The 21,305-nt window shown below is 45.7% G+C and overlaps 1 long non-coding RNA gene and 1 pseudogene across 1 annotated transcript in view; one reads left to right on the forward strand and one right to left on the reverse strand.

The window, feature by feature from the left end:
• Positions 1-21,305, reverse strand: part of LOC126996648 (uncharacterized) — a 177,405-nt gene that overhangs the window by 141,576 nt on the left and 14,524 nt on the right. The gene's annotated exons all lie outside the window — the stretch shown is intronic.
• Positions 3,385-21,305, forward strand: part of LOC126996647 (multiple epidermal growth factor-like domains protein 6) — a 55,750-nt pseudogene continuing 37,829 nt past the window's right edge.

Consider the following 21,305-nt stretch of genomic DNA (forward strand, 5'->3'; position numbering starts at 1 on the left):
TTCACTTACATTCCCATCTCCCGTCACACTTCTCATTTAATCTTCCAGTACTTCCCCAACCACTCCTACTCCTTGGACTACTTCCCTTCTCTCTCTCTCTCTCTCTCTCTCTCTCTCTCTCTCTCTCTCTCCAGGTTTTGCATTAGCCACGTTCCTTGTCCTCTCTCCCTCTCTCCCTCCCTTCCCTTTTCCCCTGTTCCACCCCATCAGGAGTTGACCCAAAGAGGGATAAAGAGGCCCATTAGCATAACGTTAATACAAGCAGTGGTTATACGATGCCAGGGCGAACCAAAGGACTAGCTGTGTGTGTGTGTGTGTGTGTGTGTGTGTGTGTGTGTGTGTGTGTGTGTGTGTGTGTGTGTGTGTGCGCGCGCGTTTGTGAAAATGGGGGAGGGGCGTCTGTGTACACGAATGAGTGCGAGCGGGTGGTGGGTGGGTGAGTGGGATAAGACTCCTTGGGCGTGAGTGTGGTTGTGGGTGTGGATGTGGGCGTGTGTGGGTGTGGGTGGGGTGGGTGTTTCCCCTCCGACACAATGGTTAATGCAGGCAATGCCAAAATGCAAATTTAGAATCAACTGATTTATAAGAACACTGTTGCTTCACACACACACACACACACACACACACACACACAGTCCTTGACCCCTCTAGTCCTTTATATTCATTTCAATCCTCCTCATTTACCTACGCCCTCAACCTTCCCTTTCCTTACCCACTTCCCACTATCCCTTCCCCTCTTCGCCCCTTCTCCCGTACCTGCTGTCACCTGGTTTCCTTTCCTAGATGTCAACTTTAATGATTTGGAAAGCTTTTCTATAAATTGAATGTATAAACCGAATGAGCTTGTGCACCCACTGACGACAACGCTTACTTCGAGGAGGGAAAACGGTACAGGGTAGTTGATAAGTGTGGATTATCTACTACGCACTCGTCTTCCCCTGTTCATCTGTAAGTGAGAACTGTGCCTCAAAACCCCAGGAATGCGGCACCACATATATTGGAGAGTTATTGTTCTGCTAAAGATTAATATATCAAGTGTTACTGTGCCTCTCCGGTTATTTATCACCGACTGGTTGTTGATTGTTAATTATTCTCGCCACTGACTCCACGCCTGCACTACAATGAGAGACATTAACCGTTCATTGATGTTTTTTTTTTGCTAGCGATTTATCGTACCGTATATTATTCACATTGCTAGTCCCCAGTGGTTACAACGAAAGCGCTCTCATGAACACACACACACACACACACACACACACACACACACACACACACTGAGTGAATGGTGTACACGAAAGAGGAGGCGCCTCACTACATGCCGCCCTTATAGCTACAGAGACTTGGTAAACAGGTCGGCGAGTTGACGTTTGCGTCGTCACGGCTGGCGGCGGCGTCCACACAGAGGCCGCCCCGCTGACACCTTCCTAACGCCCCCGCCACCTCCCAGACGGTGTGTGTGTGTGTGTGTGTGTGTGTGTGTGTGTGTGTGTGTTTCACCACGGCTTGATCACGTGTTGGACTCGCAATTGTCAGCAAGCACCCTTCCGACAAAAGCAAGCCAATTATAATATAGTCGATTATAGTCGTGTGTGTGTGTGTGTGTGTGTATGGGGGGAAAACATCAACTACAACCTCAAGCGAGTGTGTAAAGTCATCCTTTTGGCGTCAGTTGTTCGACAACATTCTCTTGGTAGTCAACACCCGAGCGGTCCCTCGCCGTCACCGCCTCTCCGCCCCTCTTGCCGGCGCCCTGCATGAATGATGGCGGCACCGGCTGGCGAAGTGACCCTTCCTGAGCAAGTGGTGAACCGCGTTCGTCTGCTCCTTTCGCGGCTCAACCCACAACTCCGGAGAACAGGAAGATAAATGATGCTCTCTGATATTATCTTGAAGGCGGCGGCAACTGGGCACTAGCTAAGGCATTCTCTCTCTCTCTCTCTCTCTCTCTCTCTCTCTCTCTCTCTCTCTGCTATGGTCACAAGAATCCATGAGACACCTGGCGTCGTGCTGCAGGTATTAGCAGACGGAAGGGGGAGGCGGGGGGCGGGGCGTGCTCAGGAGGACAGTTCGTGGACAGTGACGGACGGTGCCGCTGATTACTCCCGTGCGGCAGCCAAGACACACGGCGTCCGCGATGCTTTCCCCTTCAAGCTGCGTCATGGTGCGAGGTGACTAACGTTTATACCATCCAACAAACCACTCCCAAAACATTCCCAAGTGTAAATTAGGACCGTGTTGTTGCCCCTCTTCCCTCAGATTGCCGCTATAATTTTTTTTTTTTTTATGCGATACTAGTGCCACCCTTTTAATGAAAGCGGTGTGTAAGTGTGCTTCAGAAGACACGTGGGAACTGTTCTGGTGTTTTGAAGACACTCACTGGTGGAGGCGGTTTGTAAGTGTGCCTGCGAAGACACATGTTATTTTGATGTCACTGAGTTTAAGGAGCATTGAATGAAATGTAAGTTTCTAAAAACAGAAGAAAACGCTATGAGTGACGAATTAGCATGAAGTAAAATATACATATATACAACTATTGACATGGAAAAAAATGTGTAAATAAGGGCCGATGAGAAAATGGTTGCCAGCAAGCAGAGGGATTTATACGAACAACTATGATGCCCATTTCAATTTTCCTTTCTAACATTTTCTAATTATTTTGCAATTATCTTAACCAGGTTTTGATGGAGGCTATTTTCACTGCTCATTCTGGCTACAGGAAATTGATAACTTACGATGATTAATCTTTATTCACATCCTCCATATGTTGCTTTAATTGTCATTGCCACTTAACCGTTGACGTCATTTATATAAAAATTACGCGTTTTATGAAGTATTTACCTTTTGAGAAGAAACTGTAAAAGTCAGGGCAGAAATCAGGGCAGAGGACAAGGTGGGATTTAATTAGAGCTTTTATCGAAGCAGGAAGGAACGCACTAATATAGGAGGTGGAGAACGTTGGAAATGGCCTCTGTAGAGACGGAAGTTAATATATATACTCTGTAAAAAAACATCCAAAGTTTAAGCAAAGTTTTAAGAGTAGCCTGGATAGCTACATGGACGAGGATGACAGGTGGTAGTGTAGTGCGGCGACTAAGCCGGTCGAATGAGAGTTGAAGCATAATTCAGAAAGGCTATCAGAGGATTCATTAGAGAAGATGACTCTGATGAGTGAGGTGTGGGTGCAGTAAGGTGACAGGGTACTGGAGCGTGCGCCCCTACCGAAGGTAAACATGGATCAAGCCTCTACCAGTAACCCCTGAAACTACATCTCACCCATCGTGAGTAGTGGGGGAAATTCTGGAGCTGCCCTGTGTAGTCCACTCGGCCTCTTGCAGTCTCCCTGTGTGCTTATGTCCTTATGTTCTTAAACAAAAATAACCTTTCCGCAGGATATCAGTGATGCAACGCTTGAAAAAGCTCACTTATCTGTTCTGTGTCTGTCACCAAACCATCAATTTGCCTGGTGGTTGACGTGCTCGCGTGCCTGCACCGGCCAGGCCTCCACCTGTGGCACTAACTAATGACCCTTCCTGTCCCGCCGCACCCGAAAGGCTGTTGGGGTCAGGGTAGGGCGGCGGCGGCGGGGGGGGACTGTGGTGTTGGCAATGGAGGTGACGCGGGAAGGTGTGGCAGACGCTGCTCGCCGCTCAAAGGCAGCGGACGTGTTGTTGTGTAGTGCCGCGCCCAGTGACCGCGCCGCCCCGACACGGGTTGATCACCGCGAACCACAAGGACTTTTATTTTTGACGCCTTTTTAAAAGTGATGGTAAATTAGGATGTCTATTTTTGACGTCTTCTTAAAAGTGATGGTAAAAGGTGAAGTTTGGAGCAGAGTCTATTGTTGCGCGTAACCTCAGTGCTCATCTCTGTTCGACTGGACTTTGAGAGCATGTGGTGAAGGAGATCCCTAATACCCTGGGACGGCCAAGTGCAACACCTCTGTTGAGCACGGAGGCAACAGTGATGGACTCTTATTCAAATGGTTAAGCGGGACTCGGAGTTACCTGAACACTTTGTGTACAGGTTCCTGGACACCACTAAAGCCTCGCCTTGCCAGGACACAGGCAGAACGTCCCAGTCTGTGTGTCCGCCTCCTCCAGCTCAGCGGTGACTTGATGAACGCTTGATGTACTTTATTTAACCTTCCTTGATCTTTAAACGGAGGGACGTCCAAGAGTCAAATTTGGTCCCACTGGCTTTTGTTCACACATTTTTGTCCTGTTTTGAAACAAAATAAGCAAATAATTTATACATGTAGTCAGACTCCCTCCACTTCCTCCCTACTTCTCTTCGGGCCGCTTTCACAGTAACTTTTGTTTGTTTTGATCGTTACCAATGTGCGGCGATCGCCGCTATAGTATTTCCACGTGAAACTGGCCGACGGGGTAGTGGCGGCTGCAGGTAACGCAGTAAAAAATAAAACACTAAATGACAATATTAAAATATTAGCAATAATAGTATTCATGAAAAATTATTGTCAATAATATCGATCTATCCAACTGCACTTGTAAGGAAGATGCATGCATTGTATTCTATTAGAATGTTTAATTATTCAGATGTGAACTAGTGAGGTTAGAGACAGGTGAGGTGTGGTCAAGGCCCAAGGGAGTCGTCAGCGCCCTTGACTAATGACCTGACATGTGACCTGATCTGACTCCCACCCGAAGCTGGTCCGGTCATGGCCCATATGGCCAAGAGAAGATGGCGCCACTATAAACACTTGCCTGCGCCATGACGGGCTGGGGCCGAATACCATCCAGGCCCCTCAAGCAAGCCTACCGGCGCAATAGGCAGAGACGTAAAAAAAAAAAAAAAAAAAAAAAAAAAAAAAAAACGTGCTGGAGTAGTTTGAATACACATGGTATACCCGGCCCGTGCCGGTCCGGTCACGGCCCGTTTTATCGTGCTGGTGTAGTGTGAATTAGCCCTAACTCATCTTCCTCCTGACCTTCCTATAGTCTGTTCAGAGCATGAAGTCCGTTCAGGGTGGAGCTGGTATCGTCGTTTACCTCTACCTCTCTCTTATTTCCCATCCATGTGCTATTTGAAAGCGATATTTTATATATTCTGTATATAGTAAAGGAAGCTACATAGTACAATGAGTGTCGATGTTTAGGATTATAACAAGGATTTGTATAAATTCTATGACATGTGGCAGCGATTTTTTCCCATGTTGCCACGTTGTGGTGTTGGTAGTGGTGGTGGTGGTGGTGGTCGGTGTGTCCCCCTAGGTCCCTCCCCCGGGTCGAGAGGGAGAGAGAGGGAGAGAGAGAGAGATAAACAGGTGGGTTGTGGGTGGGTAGGCCGGGAGAGAGTGCTAATCTGATAATTGGCGGTCGAACTGGCAGCGCTGCACTCATGGGAATTCTGGAATCTGCCACACCTTGAACCGACTTCATACTCCGAACAGACTATAGTCATGGGCGTGTCGCCCGGTCATTACTCTACCCATCTCTGGCTACCCGTCCCTCCCCTCCCCTTCCCCACGCTTGGCCCTCCTTCCTCCCTTCCCGCTCCTCTTCCTCCCCCACCTGCTGCTCTTTCGCCCACTCACAGCACTTAATGGCCCTCTAGATAACGAAGGCTCTCGCTGTTTGACTTCTGGTGACGCTTTAAGTAACTTATTACGAGGCACAACCCCTATTGCTGCCCGTGTTTTCAGCCTGGTGTGAATGATTCAAATGCTGCCTCATTAGGCGTGAAGAATGGATGTGTTTGCGGCCTGGCGAGTTACCTGAGGACGAGGCAGCGGTATGCTTACTGAGCGTCCTTTTAACGGAAACGGAAGCAGAAACTTATTCCTTGGCGTAAAATGTATATTCCAAGGTTATATAAAGATAAAGAAAAAAATGCTCGCACCATGCATTCATGTAATCGAAATGCATGTGACACTCATTGCTCTTAAAACACCAAGTAGTCGAAGGAAGGAGTGAAAAGCGCCAAGACAACCATATGATGGAAACAAAATGAAGTAGGCGGGATGGACGGGTTGCCTTGCAAGGCCATGGCGATGGTGAGCCTCCTATCATTTAATTACAGACCCTTTGGAGCTGTCAGTGTCTGGGAGAAGTGTGCAAGCAACGTCTCGGCTCCCCACTGTAGTATCACTCACCCCCCCCCCGCCCCCGTAACTGCCCCGCCGCCATGCAACACACCACGGACAGTATGGGCACGCACCCTGTTACTGCACACATGACGCCGCTTTGATCCTGCTCGAGCCTCCTCCTTGTGATTATTATTATATGCTGTGATTTATTACAATGCATCGCGGGAGACATCCTTAGATGGCTCCATGGTGCTCATGCTCCCGCTTATCACTGTCCAGTTAGTCAGGTCCAACCATTAAGGGTTGCTGGCTTGCCAGTATATATAAAATCGCACACACACACACACACACACACACACACACACACACACACAAAAAAAAAAAAAAAACCGCAGTCAACTAGTTAGCAAAACAAAAATGTACAGCGCTAAATGAGAACCTTACCTTCCCCCCAAAGAAACATCCCAAATATTTAAGAGATAAAAAAAGGAAACGTTCAACTTTTCATGGAAAGCGCACGAAGACGCGTTTAAAGTGTGGCGGAGGAGAAAATGCAGAGGACAGGAAATGCCTCTCGTATGCCAAGGCAGCGTTGGTGTGCACGAAAGGGTGAAAACAGGCCAGAGGCGATACACTATGTAACCTGTCAAGGCAGCCAGGTGGTGGACGTGATGGTGCTGCCGGTGGTGGAGGTAGCTGTGGTGGTGGTTGGTAATAAAGTAGTAGGTGGTGGTAGCTGGTGGTGTGGTGGTTGTTTGGGGTGGATAGCTTGTTAAGGGAGGCATAAGGAAGTGGTAAGGTAAGGAAGTGACGATAATGATATCCTTAGTAAACAGTAGGACAATATAATCAGTGGTGGTGGTGATGGTGGAAATGGTGATGGTATGGACAGTGAACATTAATTAAGGTAATCAATGGTAATGGTATGGTCAGTGAATAGTAAGGTAAACAGTGGTGGTGATAGTGATGGTGGTGGTGGTGGTGGTAACAACTGGGGTGATCTAGTCCTCCCAAGGTAAACAATGATGTGCGGTAATGCAACACTTTACATCAACACTTTACATTATCAGTTATCAGCCATTCCGAGAGAGATTACTTATTATTTCCGTCACCATCAGCAAGGACAAACTCTTCTCCTTCAGTTTAGCACTCCACATCCCTGTTTTTCATTTTTATCCTCTCTCTTCAATCTTCCTCTCCTTTCTTTTTTATTCTTTTAAGTTTCTTCTTTCTCCTCCTCCTCCACTTTTTCCTCCTCTTCCTCTGTATATTTCTCCTCCACTTCCTCCTCTTTGGCTTCTCTTCTGCCTTCTCCTCTTCCACCTTCTCCTCTTCCGCCACCTCCTACGCGTATCTCTCTTGCATCCCAGCCCTTAAGACCTTCAGAATACGCTACATGAGTTACAGTCCTGTCACGCACACACACTGCCGAGGTCACGGGATCTATTAGAAATGAGTTTCGGCCGACCATGCTCATACTGAATGCGCTTGTGGCAGGCTTTGTGAGCCATAAAAGCCTGAATAGGCGTACATTTTGGTTTACAAGGATGAAAACGAGGCCACAGTGGACATAAAAGATAATGGGAAGATGAGATCAGAAATGAAATAAACCCGGGATAAAGATTTAAGTGTTTGTGATACAGCAAATGACTCGCAGTAGCAACCAGTTGACTGGAATACGAAGACAAAATGAACGTAGAATAACGAATAAGTTTTGGTAACAATCTCAGCATAAGAATTATTAGATCTCAGTTATAATGTGATCCTGATGTGGTTGAGGTAAAATTGTATTAAAAAGTTTATAACACTTCGTTCATTCATTCAGTAAACGGAGAAAATTGTTAAGGGAATTATTAACCAAGGACTTATCAACTATTCGTTATACGGTGACGGTGACTCGGCTGCGGCAACATAACATTTGGTCCTTCACATGTAGTGTCTAGCGTCTCTTCTAAGTAGGTATGGTTCCTCTGTCTACAATCATCTCAAAAAAAACAAAAAAAAAAAAAAAAGTTCATGCGCATCAATCAGCAGGTGACTCGGACTCAGAGCTATTCGCTATAAGGAAATAAGTGACACTGCTCCGGTAACTTTACATTGTCCCTCTACATATAGCGTCCAGCGTTTCCGAGAGGGCGTAATGTCTCCCTCGATAGACGGAGAACGTTTTAACATCATTGTCCAGCACGTCACTATAAGCTATTCGATGTATGGTGAGGCTGATTCCGCTGGCGTAACATTACATTCGATTCTCTTGTAAAATTGCCCAGCGTCTGAGAGGGCGTGGTCCTTTCAACCTTTGTACAAACTTTGCGTGGGGTGTGGCCGCTCTTTACCTCCTCTGCCTCTTCCCCCGTGACAGTTGTGTGTGTGAGGGTGGGGCTAGGTGGGTGTGGGAGGGTGTATGTAGGAGTAGATGGGGTGAGTGGGTGTAGGTTACTGTGGGTGGGTGTGAATGCGCGTGGGTGGGTGTGAGTGGGTGGGGATGGGTGTTGGTGAAAGTGGATGGGTGTGAGAGGGTGTGGGTAGATGTGGATGGGGTGCGAGTAGGTGTGGGTAGATGTGGAAGGTATGTGAGTGGGAGTGGATGTAATGATAAGTGTGGGCAGCTGTGAACTGGTGTTTGCGGGTGGGTGTGTCTAGGCGAGAGAGAGAGATTGAAATTGCAGGTGGATGAGTGTAGGATGAGGGTGTAGATGTTAAGTGGGTGTGGGCGGCCCATCAGTAAGCCAGTAAAACAGGTGATTTGTGCGACAGTCACAGAACACTCACACCTCACACAATCGGCGTTGACACATATATATATATATTTGCTTTTGCACACTCTTTTGCTCTTTAGAAGGAAAATCATATGGAGAAGTCAGATATTATGAAAACAATGACAAGTAAGTGAATTAAAAAAAAACCTGTTCGTTAGATCGTTGATTTCGGATTAGCGAGAGGAGGTGGAGCGTAAAGTAGTGGGAGTAGGAGAAAGGTGAGTCAATGGAAACTGGTGATAAGTACATAAGAACGTAAGGAGTCTGCAAGAAGCCGGTTGGCCTATACAAGGAAGCTTCTGTAAGTCTAACCCCACCTTGTCTTACTATCCATGAATTTATCCAACCTTTTCCTGTGTGCCAATACCATAGATACATTCAAGAAGAGGTTGGATAAATTCATGGATAGTGAGGTAAGGTGGGGGTATAAAATTACAGGAGCTGCCTTGTATAGGCCAACCGGTTTCTTGCAGACTCCTTACGTTCTTATGTTCTTATCACCGGTTTCCATTGTCTCATCTTCCTCCTACTCCCACTAATTTACGCTCCACCTCCTCTCGCTAATCCGAAATCAACGATCTAACGAACATATTTTTTTTCTTTACTTTTCAATGTTTCGATAATATCTGACTTCTCCATATGATTTTCCTTCAACTGGAGCAAAAACGGGATTGTAAACGACGAAAAACAGAGGTCTGCTCCTCTCTCCGTATCCCTTCACTCACTGTTCCTCTGTTCCCTCTGTGTTTCTCTATCCCTTCCCATTTATCGGGCTTCATTTGGTGGAACATGGAACTCCCTCTCCCTCTCCCTCTTCCTCTTCCTCTTCCTCTTCCTCCTCCTCCTCCTCCTCTTCCTCCTCCTCCTGTGCCCTACTCTCGCCAACCCCCAGACACTTGTATCCCTCCCCCTCCACTCCTTCCTTCCCTCTCTTCCTCTAACTCTCCCTCTATCCCTCCCATCCTATCTCTCCCCCTCTCAGCCTCCCTCCTTCCCTCTCCCTTCCCCCTTCTCTTCCTCGTCCTGCCCGAGAAGCAAGACCAATGAGTGGGCATCGATGGTGTGTGTTGATGTGGGTCGGGTACCGCGGGGCCCAAGGGTCGGGTTACCTGCTCCTGAGAGGGTCTTCCTTCACTCGTTGATTACAATCAGCGTGGCGCGTGAAGCCCAAGGTGTTAAAGGGTGTCAAGGAGATAACAATGGATGGAGGGGAGGTAGAGGTGTCCATAGATATAGAATGAAGACGGAGTGAGAGCAGGAGATAAGTGTCATTAAGAGTGTGTAATAAAGGGTGGAACGAAGAGTTTAATGGGTGGAATGAAGAGGGAGTGGTGGAATGAAGGTGGAGCGATGGTGGAGTGAGGATGGGGTGAAGGTGTCAACAGGTACAGTGGTTATGAACTATTAAGAGTGAAGGGCTGAATAAGTGGAAAGGTGTGGATAGGAGGCGTAAAGGTGTGAATAAGTGAAGTGAAGATGTGAATAGGTGGAAAGAAAGTGAATAAGAGGAGTAAAGGTGTTATGTGAATAGGTGGAAAGAGTGTGTGAATAGGTGGAAAAAGGGTGTGAATAGGTGGAGTGAAGGTGTTAATAGGTGGAAAAAGGGTGTGAATAGGTGGAAAAAGGGTGTGAATAGGTGGAGTGAAGGTGTGAATAGGTGGAAAAAGGGTGTGAATAGGTGGAAAAAGGGTGTGAATACGTGGAAAAAGGGTGTGAATAGGTGGAGTGAAGGTGTGAATAGGTGGAAAAAGGGTGTGAATACGTGGAAAAAGGGTGTGAATAGGTGGAAAAAGGGTGTGAATAGGTGGAAAAAGGGTGTGAATAGGTGGAGTGAAGGTGTGAATAGGTGGAAAAAGGGTGTGAATAGGTGGAAAAAGGGTGTGAATAGGTGGAGTGAAGGTGTTAATAGGTGGAAAAAGGGTGTGAATAGGTGGAAAAAGGGTGTGAATACGTGGAAAAGGGTGTGAATAGGTGGAGTGAAGGTGTGAATAGGCGGGAAAAGGGTGTGAATAGGTGGAAAAAGGGTGTAAATAGGTGGAGTGAAGATGTGAATAGGCGGGAAAAGGGTGTGAATAGGTGGAAAAAGGGTGTGAATAGGTGGAGTGAAGGTGTGAATAGGCGGTAAAAGGGTGTGAATAGGTGGAGTGAAGGTGTTAATAGGTGGAAAAAGGGTGTGAATAGGTGGAGTGAAGGTGTGAATAGGCGGGAAAAGGGTGTGAATAGGTGGAGTGAAGGTGTGAATAGGTGGAAAAAGGGTGTGAATAGGTGGAAAAAGGGTGTGAATAGGTGGAAAAAGGGTGTGAATAGGTGGAGTGAAGGTGTGAATAGGTGGAAAAAGGGTGTGAATAGGTGGAGTGAAGGTGTTAATAGGTGGAAAAAGGGTGTGAATAGGTGGAAAAAGGGTGTGAATAGGTGGAGTGAAGGTGTTAATAGGTGGAAAAAGGGTGTGAATAGGTGGAAAAAGGGTGTGAATACGTGGAAAAAGGGTGTGAATAGGTGGAGTGAAGGTGTGAATAGGTGGAAAAAGGGTGTGAGTAGGTGGAGTGAAGGTGTGAATAGGTGGAGTGAAGGTGTGAATAGGTGGAAAAAGGGTGTGAGTAGGTGGAGTGAAGGTGTGAATAGGTGGAGTGAAGGTGTGAATAGGTGGAGTGAAGGTGTGAATAGGTGGAGTGAAGATGTGAATAGGTGGAGTGAAGATGTGAATAGGTGGAGTGAAGGTGTGAATAGGTGGAGTGAAGGTGTGAATAGGTGGAGTGAAGGTGTGAATAGGTGGAGTGAAGGTGTAAATAGGTGGAGTGAAGGTGTGAATAGGTGGAGTGAAGGTGTGAATAGGTGGAGTGAAGGTGTGAATAGGTGGAGTGAAGGTGTAAATAGGTGGAGTGAAGGTGTGAATAGGTGGAGTGAAGGTGTGAATAGGTGGAGTGAAGGTGTGAATAGGTGGAGTGAAGGTGTGAATAGGTGGAGTGAAGGTGTGAATAGGTGGAGTGAAGGTGTGAATAGGTGGAGTGAAGGTGTGAATAGGCGAATTGAGAATGTGAGAAGTTGGAGTGAAGGTGATAACACGTGGAATGAAAGTATTAACACGTGGAGTATATAATGTGAAAGGGTGGAGTAAAGGTGTGCACAGGTGGAATAAAGGTATGAATGAATAGGAGGAGCGAAGGTGAATAAGTGGAGTTAAGGTGTTAATAGTAAGGTGTTAATAATAATTTGAGTGGAGGTATCATTAGGTGGAGCGAGGGCTTTTTTTTATCATGGAAAGGCTTAGTACGAGTCGATGATAATCTTGTTACTTTTATTCTGTAGAAAGGTTAATCAGTTACATTAGGGAAATTGCATTGACGCAGTGAAAAAAATCCCGTAATGAACACCACTAAGTGCCGGGGATCGAACCCAGGCCTACTGAGTAAAAGTCAGGGAAGCATACCGACCACGCCACCGATGAGATAATTAAGTTTTTACGTAATATAAGGCAGAATTATTAATAGAGAGATTTGAAGCGACGAGTCCGGAATAATCCTGTTAACGTATATATACTCTGAATCGGAGTGAATTAAGCCAACGTTTTTTTTTTTTTTTTTTAATAATGCTAATCATTCATGCCACTTAGTAAAATTTTATAATACGATTGTTGATTAAAAAATAATAATTCTTGTGTAAAATTGCTTTCCACGTCAGTCAGCTCGTTTTGTATGGCCCCGTGTGTGTGTGTGTGTGTGTGTGTGTGTGTGTGTGTGTGTGTGTGTGTGTGTGTGTGTGTGTGTGTTTTCAATTTATTAATTAAAACATTTACTGCACGGGAATGATAGGTTTTATAATACCATCAATTTTCACGGCTTATATACTTTTGTTGAGTGTTTGTGTCTACCTCTGTTTTCCTCTTTGTCCGTCTTAGTCGCATGCGCACACGGCCGAAACGCCCACAAGCAGGCATGCACACGTACACACGCACGCGCACACGCACATAGATAGAGCGTTACTGAAGACAAATTCGAGTAAAAAACTAATACAGAAATTAACACAAATCATAACAATATCCAAAGCGTTGAACAAAGGTCATTCATGTCTATATATTAAAGCAGTAACTTAAAAAGGCCAGCCATTCTAGTAACAATATACAGGATCAACATTATTCAGGACTACATTACATGGAAAAACGTTCTACATTCTTAAAAAGATATATAAACTAAAATAAGTGCCAAAAATTTACTTTACAACAAAACAGACCACTATGCCAAGTACGGACTACCATCAACAAAGCACCGTATCTCTAAGACACTAAAACGAAAACCACGCTACAAAACACTCATAAAAAACACTAAAACAAATATTAACCTGAAACCTCACAAAACACTAAAGCAAAGATAAACTCAAGACTTCTAAGACACTATAATGCTATGAGTCAACTTGGCTTGTACCACGGTATCTAGTCTGTATCTGTCTCACTGTCGTTGTGATGTCTGTCTATGTCTGTGTATTTTCCAGTTATATCTTTGTGTTCTTGTTTATTTACATCGTCGCGTTAACATAATTTTATGCCAACATCTCCCGATTTTCATATCCGCCTGTCTGTGACTGTATTCGTGCCGTTCCACCCCCCACCACTCTCTCTCTCTCTCTCTCTCTCTCTCTCTCTCTCTCTCTCTCTCTCTCTCTCTCTCTCTCTCTCTCTCTCTCTCTCTCTCTCTCTGCCTGCTAATTCCTGCTGAGTCGCCATTACAGCATCGGCCGCGGGGTCGCTTAGCGGGAAGCATCGTTTTGCTTTAATACACATTCCGCTGAAGGCGAGGTTGGTGATGAGCTCAGCTGCTGCTCGTGCCGGGGGAAGGTTTTTGCCGCGAAGTCTGTCGCGTGCGTCTTGTTTTGGGTCTTTTAGAAAATTGATGAGGCCGTCATATGGGGTCCAAGTGTCCAGGTGGACTGAAAGAGCGCGAGTGATGGTGCGTCGCTCCAAGGTGATTGGCTGCACAGGTGGAGTTCATACACCGCGCCTTTAAACACGTTTTCCTCCCTCTTTTACTTCTTGAATCTCTCCTACTTCCCGAAAGTCCATAATTTGATTTCCTTTCCCTTCCTTCTCCCGATCCCTTCTCTCATCGTTTCACATTCACACCCTTCCTCCTCCTTTCCAAAGCATAATTTCTCTTCTATTCCTCCTCATTCATTCCTTCCCTCTTCTTCCAGTATTGATTCTCTCTCTGAGTTCGTCCATCAAGCACTCCCACGCTATTGATCCTTCGCTCATTTCCTTTTCCCTCCCATTTCCTTCCTCCTACATTTACCCCTTTCCCTCCTCAATTTATCTCTCTTCCTCGCATCCCGTCTCTCCATATCAACACAGCCAGCCAGATCTCCTGTCAGTAGTATTTCCAATTTAGTTCCATCATGTACTTTCTTTCGGACCTCTTAATTCACACCAAACACGATTACCATTTCCTTGTAACGTCACCATCACTTTCACCTTCTGGCAAACGTTCCTCAACCCTGCCATACTGTGCCCGTCAACTGAAATGACGTAAGATTACCTTTCGCTCTTTCTAGTTTACTTTTCTCGAGATCTGCCATCAATTTTACCCTTCTGTGACGTCACTTGAATTCAGAACTTGATTCTCATTTTCACACAAACACTATTCTTTCCTTCTTTCTACCGTCTTTATATTTTCCGGTTCTCTACTTTCACGACGTTATAAATCTCTTCTTTATATTTTTCAGTGATAAGTCAAACCTTTCCTTGTACATATGTTCTTTCCCATCTTCATTCTGCACTCACACAACCTCATCCTCATCCTCTTCTTCGTCCCGTGAAACTCGTCCCTTTCCTTCCCCGGCCCGCGCCCCATCCATAACCAAGAGCAAGGGTCGTCGGCGGAGGGGAGAGGGTCGCCAGGGAACATGAAATTCTACTTCAGAGTATTACTATAGCCACTTCTCTCCCGTCCCCTCACCGCCGAGCCGCTGCATGGAAATATTTGCGTGCGGGTGTACACGCTCCTGCTGATTCACATATTTTGCCCCAGTGTCTCGGGGGTATCATTCCAAGCACGCAATGAATACATGAAAATATTAAGATATGAGCAAGTGCTCCAGCGCTTACTCTTTCAACTTTAATAAATGGTATGGTGAAGATGTACGGAAAAACGTGATAGAACGATACACTCACGAATTTGGCTTCATTATAATATTTTTTTCTTTTATTGGTCAATCATAGTCCATGCATTTTCTCTACATTTCGGTTTTGTACTTAGTCTTACTGTTTTACTGAAAAAAAAAAAAAACATGCGAAAATTTTGGAGATCAGAAAAAAACCCATTTCGGTTTTGTTGTTAGTCTTTCTATATTGCTACAAAAAAAAAAACATGCAAAAACTTTGTAGTACAAAAAAAAATGTTACCTAGTTTTCCATTTGCTAGGAACGATCTGTCGGTCATTTGCGGCGTTCCCATGATGACTTTGCAGCTGCCATCACGTCGACTTTATACGTACACGTTCTATTTTTTTTAATGATCCAGATTTTCGTGTTTGGCACCGTATCAAATCGGATTACTATTACAACCATTATTCGCTTTGTCACACCAAACGCAGCGGACCATTTCATAACTCCGGCGCGCAGAGGCGGGTAAGTGACAAATAAATATCCGAAATCAAATTCTGCACCTCGTTTTTACCTATTTTTCGCTAATTGCTTTATGCGTGTAACGAAATGTGATGTAATATTGGAATGCTCACGTCTCCTCCTCCTCCTCCTCCTCCTCCTCTTGGCTTTTTGGAAAGTGGGGGATGGGGATAGAGAACGCTAATGCCCATGTCATTTTCAGCCTCCTCTTTTTTCTTTGGGCGTGTTGGAAGGGGGGAAAGTGAGGGTGGGGGGAGGTGATGGTGAAAGGGGGATGGGGAAAGGGAACCCTAATGCCTAAGCCATCCCCATTCTACTCCTCTACTGGGAGTACAGAAAAAGTGGGGATGAGGGTGGAGATGGTGGTGGGGGAAGGTGATAGAGGTCCCTGATGTCCACGTCCTCGTCTTCCTCCTCCTTACATGGTAGGGGGGAGATGGAGGAGGGTGATGGGGGGATGGGAGGGGGCAGAGGGCACTGGTGCTCGGTGTGCGGCTTAATCTTGCTGTAACTCTGAGGGCTCAACTAATCCAGTTTGCCGATCCTGAATTTCGTTTTCATTAAAACATTATTGGCCGGATTAGAGTGTTGTGCTGGGTCATTTGTAAGCAAGCCAGAGGTTCTGCTTTTTCTCTCACCAGCAATGTCTCACCATCATCACCACTTTTGTCACCATTGCAGCAACAATCACAAGCATCAGTAGCAATATCAACATTGATGTAATCATCACTATCCCCTTCAGTATCACCATACCTACTGTTGTCACCTTCACCGCCATCTTGAGCAACACTGCTACCATTACCAGCATCATCATAAATACCAAACCATCGTTACCACCAATATCACAATCCCTATCACTCCCTCCATCACCACCACAGTTACCATCAATATCATCGTCCCATCCTCGACCACCGCCGCAACCACGTTGCGCACCACACCCACCACTCACAAAACATACCACTATCAACACCACCAACACTAACAGCTTCCCACAAACCACGACCGGTGACTCACCACAACACACATCACCCAATTCACTACAACCACCATTCTTACGCCATCATTAAATCCCACCATTCAAAATCCCTTGCTCATCACGACCCGCCACTTACAATACCCACTCAATGCCGTCCACAACACTCCATTCACCTCCATTACCCAAAACACTCCACCACCACCACCACCACCACCTTCACCATCCAACATTCTCAGCTCCCCACCTTTAATGAGCCGTGTGCCTCATATATATATATATATATATATATATATATATATATATATATATATATATATATATATATATATATATATATATATATATATATATATATATATATGAATGGAGGAATCGTTTATAACGTTGAAAAAACAAAAACATAATACATGTAATATAAAACAAAACAAATAATATTGCAATGAACACCGCCGATTTGAGAGGTGACAAAGAAAATAAAAATCTTATCAAAACGTTAAAAGGAGAGATAACATCAGACATTTTTTCCAACACACACACACACACACACACACACACACACACACACACACACACACACACACACACACACACACACACACACTCACTTTAGGCGCCGATGCTCCACGACAGGCCCAGGTCCCCGCCGCATAAGAATGAGCGCCAAAAAAAGGGACAAAACGACTTTCCTACACATAATGGAAGGTGATCAGAGGGTCGTCCTGCGGTGACGTCAAGGAGAAAGGCAGGGAGGGAGGGGGAGAAGAGAGAAAGGCAGGGAGGGAGGGGGAGAAGAGAGAAAGGCAGGGAGGGAGGGGGAGAAGAGAGAAAGGCAGGGAGGGAGGGAGGGGGAGGAGATAGAAAGGTATAAGAGAGGCGGTAAGGCGGAGGGAGGGAGGGAGAGAGGATGGAATGGCGCCTTGATGTCCTGGGTGGGTGGGTGGATTTAGAGAGGTTGGTGTATGCCTGGGCGGGTGATTTTAGGAAGAGAGTGTATGGGTGAGTGGGTAGTATAGGGAGGAAGAGCAGGTGAGTGGGTGGGTGGGTGAATGGGAAGGCTTGGGGAGGAAATAAGGCTCGGAGGGAAGGTACGGAAGTGGAGGGTTGGGAGGGAGAGTTTAGGAGGGGCGGGAGGGAGCGAGGGACAGCTTTCTGGGCTGCTTATTGATCATCAGGATAATGCTGCGGAAGAGGTCAAGATATTCTGGGACTCAGATGAACTTCATGCATGTGATTCAGGGCGATGAGCATTTATGACGTTACGATTATTATATTTCAGGGATCTATTTTTTGTTTCAGTATAAGTGTTTGACTTATCCATTATATCACTATCACTACGGCAAAATCTGATATATTTCGTGGATTTTAAAAAGCGAATACAGATGTCTACTTTAGATTTTTTTATCGAAACTCCAAACACACAAGGCTATGTAGATTAATGTGTTTGTTCGTAGTTCCGTGTTACCTTCCTCCTGCATAAACCTTCCTGACCGCTAAAAATAACACACAGCAAACAAGGAACAGCGAGGTGGGAGTGGCTGGGGCTCGAGCACTGGACACGTCACTCATGATCATCCTCAGACAGCGACAATACGGACGGCCTACAACGACAACCCGCTTACAAGATCACCAATTCGCACTCTAAAAAAGCCCCGTTCTAGCACTTCTTCCTGGCGCCGGATTACTTTCACCCGCCCATCATCCTCAACCAGGCCCCATATATTAAGGTCTTAACCCAATCCCCGAGTCACAGGAAAGATGCTCGTTTCGCGTCGCCAGTCCAACGGTGCTGACCCCTCCCATGACCCACGTGAGGCACGGGTGAAAAATTCAGTAATGGGTGAAGGGAGGTGAGGTGTAGTGAGGACAGGTGAGACGTGCAGGTGCTTCAGGTTGGGTAAGGTGACGGACGCTTATAATCTCACTGGTGATGACTCCAGTGATAGGTGGAGGGAGGTGAGGTGTGACAAGGGTAGGTGAGATGTGTAGGTGCTTCAGGCTGGTTAAGGTGACGGACGTTTATACTTTTGTTGATAGGTTAGTTATACGAATATTATCCTACACACACGCGCGCGCACAGGTGCACATATTTGAGCGGGGCGTGCCACTATAACCTCTCATTTAAAGTGTGTTTGTAGGGGAGCAGAGGAGACACCTAACATGTGATTACTCTGCGGCCTTTACGGGGGATGTCGGGAAGAGAGGAGGAAGCATAATTATAGGTTTCCCAAAAGTGTTTTTAGTCTCTCTCTCTCTCTCTCTCTCTCTCTCTCTCTCTCTCTCTCTCTCTCTCTCTCTCTCTCTCTCTCTCTCTCTCTCTCTCTCTCTCAAGAAATAACATAACACTAGCTATAATGTGGCAGTGGGTGCTCACTTCTTCCTCTTCTCATTCTTTCATTTGGCTTCTCACCGTCGATCTTATCCCTTTAGACAAAAAAAAAAAAAAAAGATAACTGAGCACTGTTTTCAGACTCCATAGCGCTGCGGGACGACAGATTTACGTATACTCCAATTGTTTTCAGTCTGACGATGCACGAATCGCTGCTATATTGTCCATCATAAACAGTGATTTAGCTGCCAGGGTCTGTCTTGTGGCATCGACTAATTCTATAAAACATTCAGGTACAGCTGCGTAATTTACGACCACAGGAAAGATACACGACCTCTGTAAGACATCTGATGCGAATGAATGTTTGGACCACGAGGACACAACTCCTCTGAAAAAAAACTCGATGCTTCATAGGAATACAGAAGTAACAGCAAGGCTTCCTTCGCATGCACCCTCACCGTCGTGGAGGTGGCAAAGCTCTTGGGCCAAGACAAGCAGCGCAGCCACGAACTCACGAGATTTGTTTTAGGCCACCACGGCGTCTCTCTAAGTAGTCACTATATTTATCAGGGATTTATAAATAGGGAGAGCCTCAAGAAGGTCTAGTTCACCTGGCGGCAATATCTCTTCTTACTCTTCCTCCTCCTCCTCCTCCTCCTCCTCCTCCTCCTTCTCCTCCTCCTCCGTAGGGGACGCGCGTGTATCAGTCATCTTGGCTTGCCTGTAAATGCCAAGTTGTCACGTTGTTTATTTAGCGTTAGTGTGGGCGAGGAGTGCCAACGCCTCGCTCTCTGATCGTTTGTCTGATGCTGCCTGCGTGCCTGTCCCTGTACCTGGGAGCTCATGAGTGCTTCCCCCCCCCCCCACACACACACACAAACACACACATACGACTATTTCCACAAGCTACGAAACTTACTGGCCGCCAGCTAAGACACATCTGCATAGCTTTCGAGGCTGTCACTCCTAGAAGGATCTGTGCACATGTTGGGTGGATTGTGTTACAGAAATTCATGTTTACACTCTCATTAAAGGCTGATTGGATGAAGGCGGTATGGTGGGGTTGTTGTGGTGGTGGTGATGGTGGGGTAGTTGTGGTGGTGAGGGTGGTGGTGGTGGTGGTGATGAATGATGGTATATGGACGGCAGGTGTTGGTGTTCTTCATACGCATGAAGATTTCAGGATTTGAGCGGGCGTGCCGTACGCAGGTTCTTTATATTCATTAAGAAGCGATGATTCAATTGCTGTGATGTTATATAAGAATGCTTCATCTACTATCTGGCTTTCAATGCCAAAGCAGCGACGGTGAGGAGTTCAGGTAGGAGATGACACATATATATTACCTATAGCCTGAGACGTCTCGCCAATTGTACCAAATTTATTCCTGTTTCTCAATGAATGATTCACGACTAATGTATTATTCAGGATTTAGGGCAATGGTTCACAATGGACAGTGGAATACCTGAATACTAGAATACCTGCGGTTGAAGGTGAATAAAAGAATGAGGCTAGTTTTCTGCTGTCGCCCACATATATGTTTTTTGGCATTTAAATGAACGGCAGGTGACAAAATTAATCTCCCTACTTCAAAGAGAAATAAGCGAGCCAACAGATTTGTGTTCTTCCGTAAAAACAACTGGTTCTGTGTTGGTGTTCAAGGGCATATGAACTAAAAATACTTATTAGCTTTCTGTAGCACAATCGATGCTCTCTGAACGGTGTCAGCGAGTCTGTGGGTCAGTGTGATAAAGCACGTCCTCGAAAGCGAGTGACCAACGAAAGTGATCTGGGAAGCAGTTTCACGCTGGCGATCCTTTGGCGCTTCATTGAATTCTGTTGGCGCGGGACGGAAGGGCGTGGCAGGAAGGAAACACTGGCCAGAGAGTGGACACGTGCAGGACCTAGTGGTGGCATAGTGGCTAACTAACCTAAATTTTGGCGCGGGGCAGAATGGGCGTGGGAGGAAGGAACACAAGCCAGGGAGTCTAACACATGCAGGACCTGGTGGTGGTGGCATAGTGGTGCTGACGCAAAAAAAGGGCACTCGTATATCGTGAAAGTGTTTATGTTGTTTCAGGACTAAGTGAGTGGGGCGGAGGTGGGGAGTACATTATATATATATATATATATATATATATATATATATATATATATATATATATATATATATATATATAGAGATATATATATATATATATATATACTTTGGAGGAAAATAAATTGTTTATTCATAAATAGCACTGAAGTTGGCGTTTGTACATCGTATGGTTGGCACGAAGTAGCAGATAAAACATAGGAAAGGTTATATACACACAAGTCTTGTAAATAAAAAAAACGTCCGAGTCTGCTCTCTCAACACCACAAACGTTTAAAACTAAAGCATCTACTACTAATGTTACTACCTTTTATTATTACTTCTACTACTACTACTACTACTACTACTACTACTACTACTACTGTAACTTTAGCTTTCACTACAAATATATTCTTCTACTACCACTACTATTACTACTACGTCTACTACTACAACGACTACTACCAGTGGGTCTCCTCGCCTCAAACACTCTTCCCGCTTAGGTCGCAC

The sequence above is a fragment of the Eriocheir sinensis genome, chromosome 10, assembly GCF_024679095.1.
Source record: "Eriocheir sinensis breed Jianghai 21 chromosome 10, ASM2467909v1, whole genome shotgun sequence".
In the NCBI taxonomy this organism is placed as follows: Eukaryota; Metazoa; Arthropoda; class Malacostraca; order Decapoda; family Varunidae; genus Eriocheir; species Eriocheir sinensis.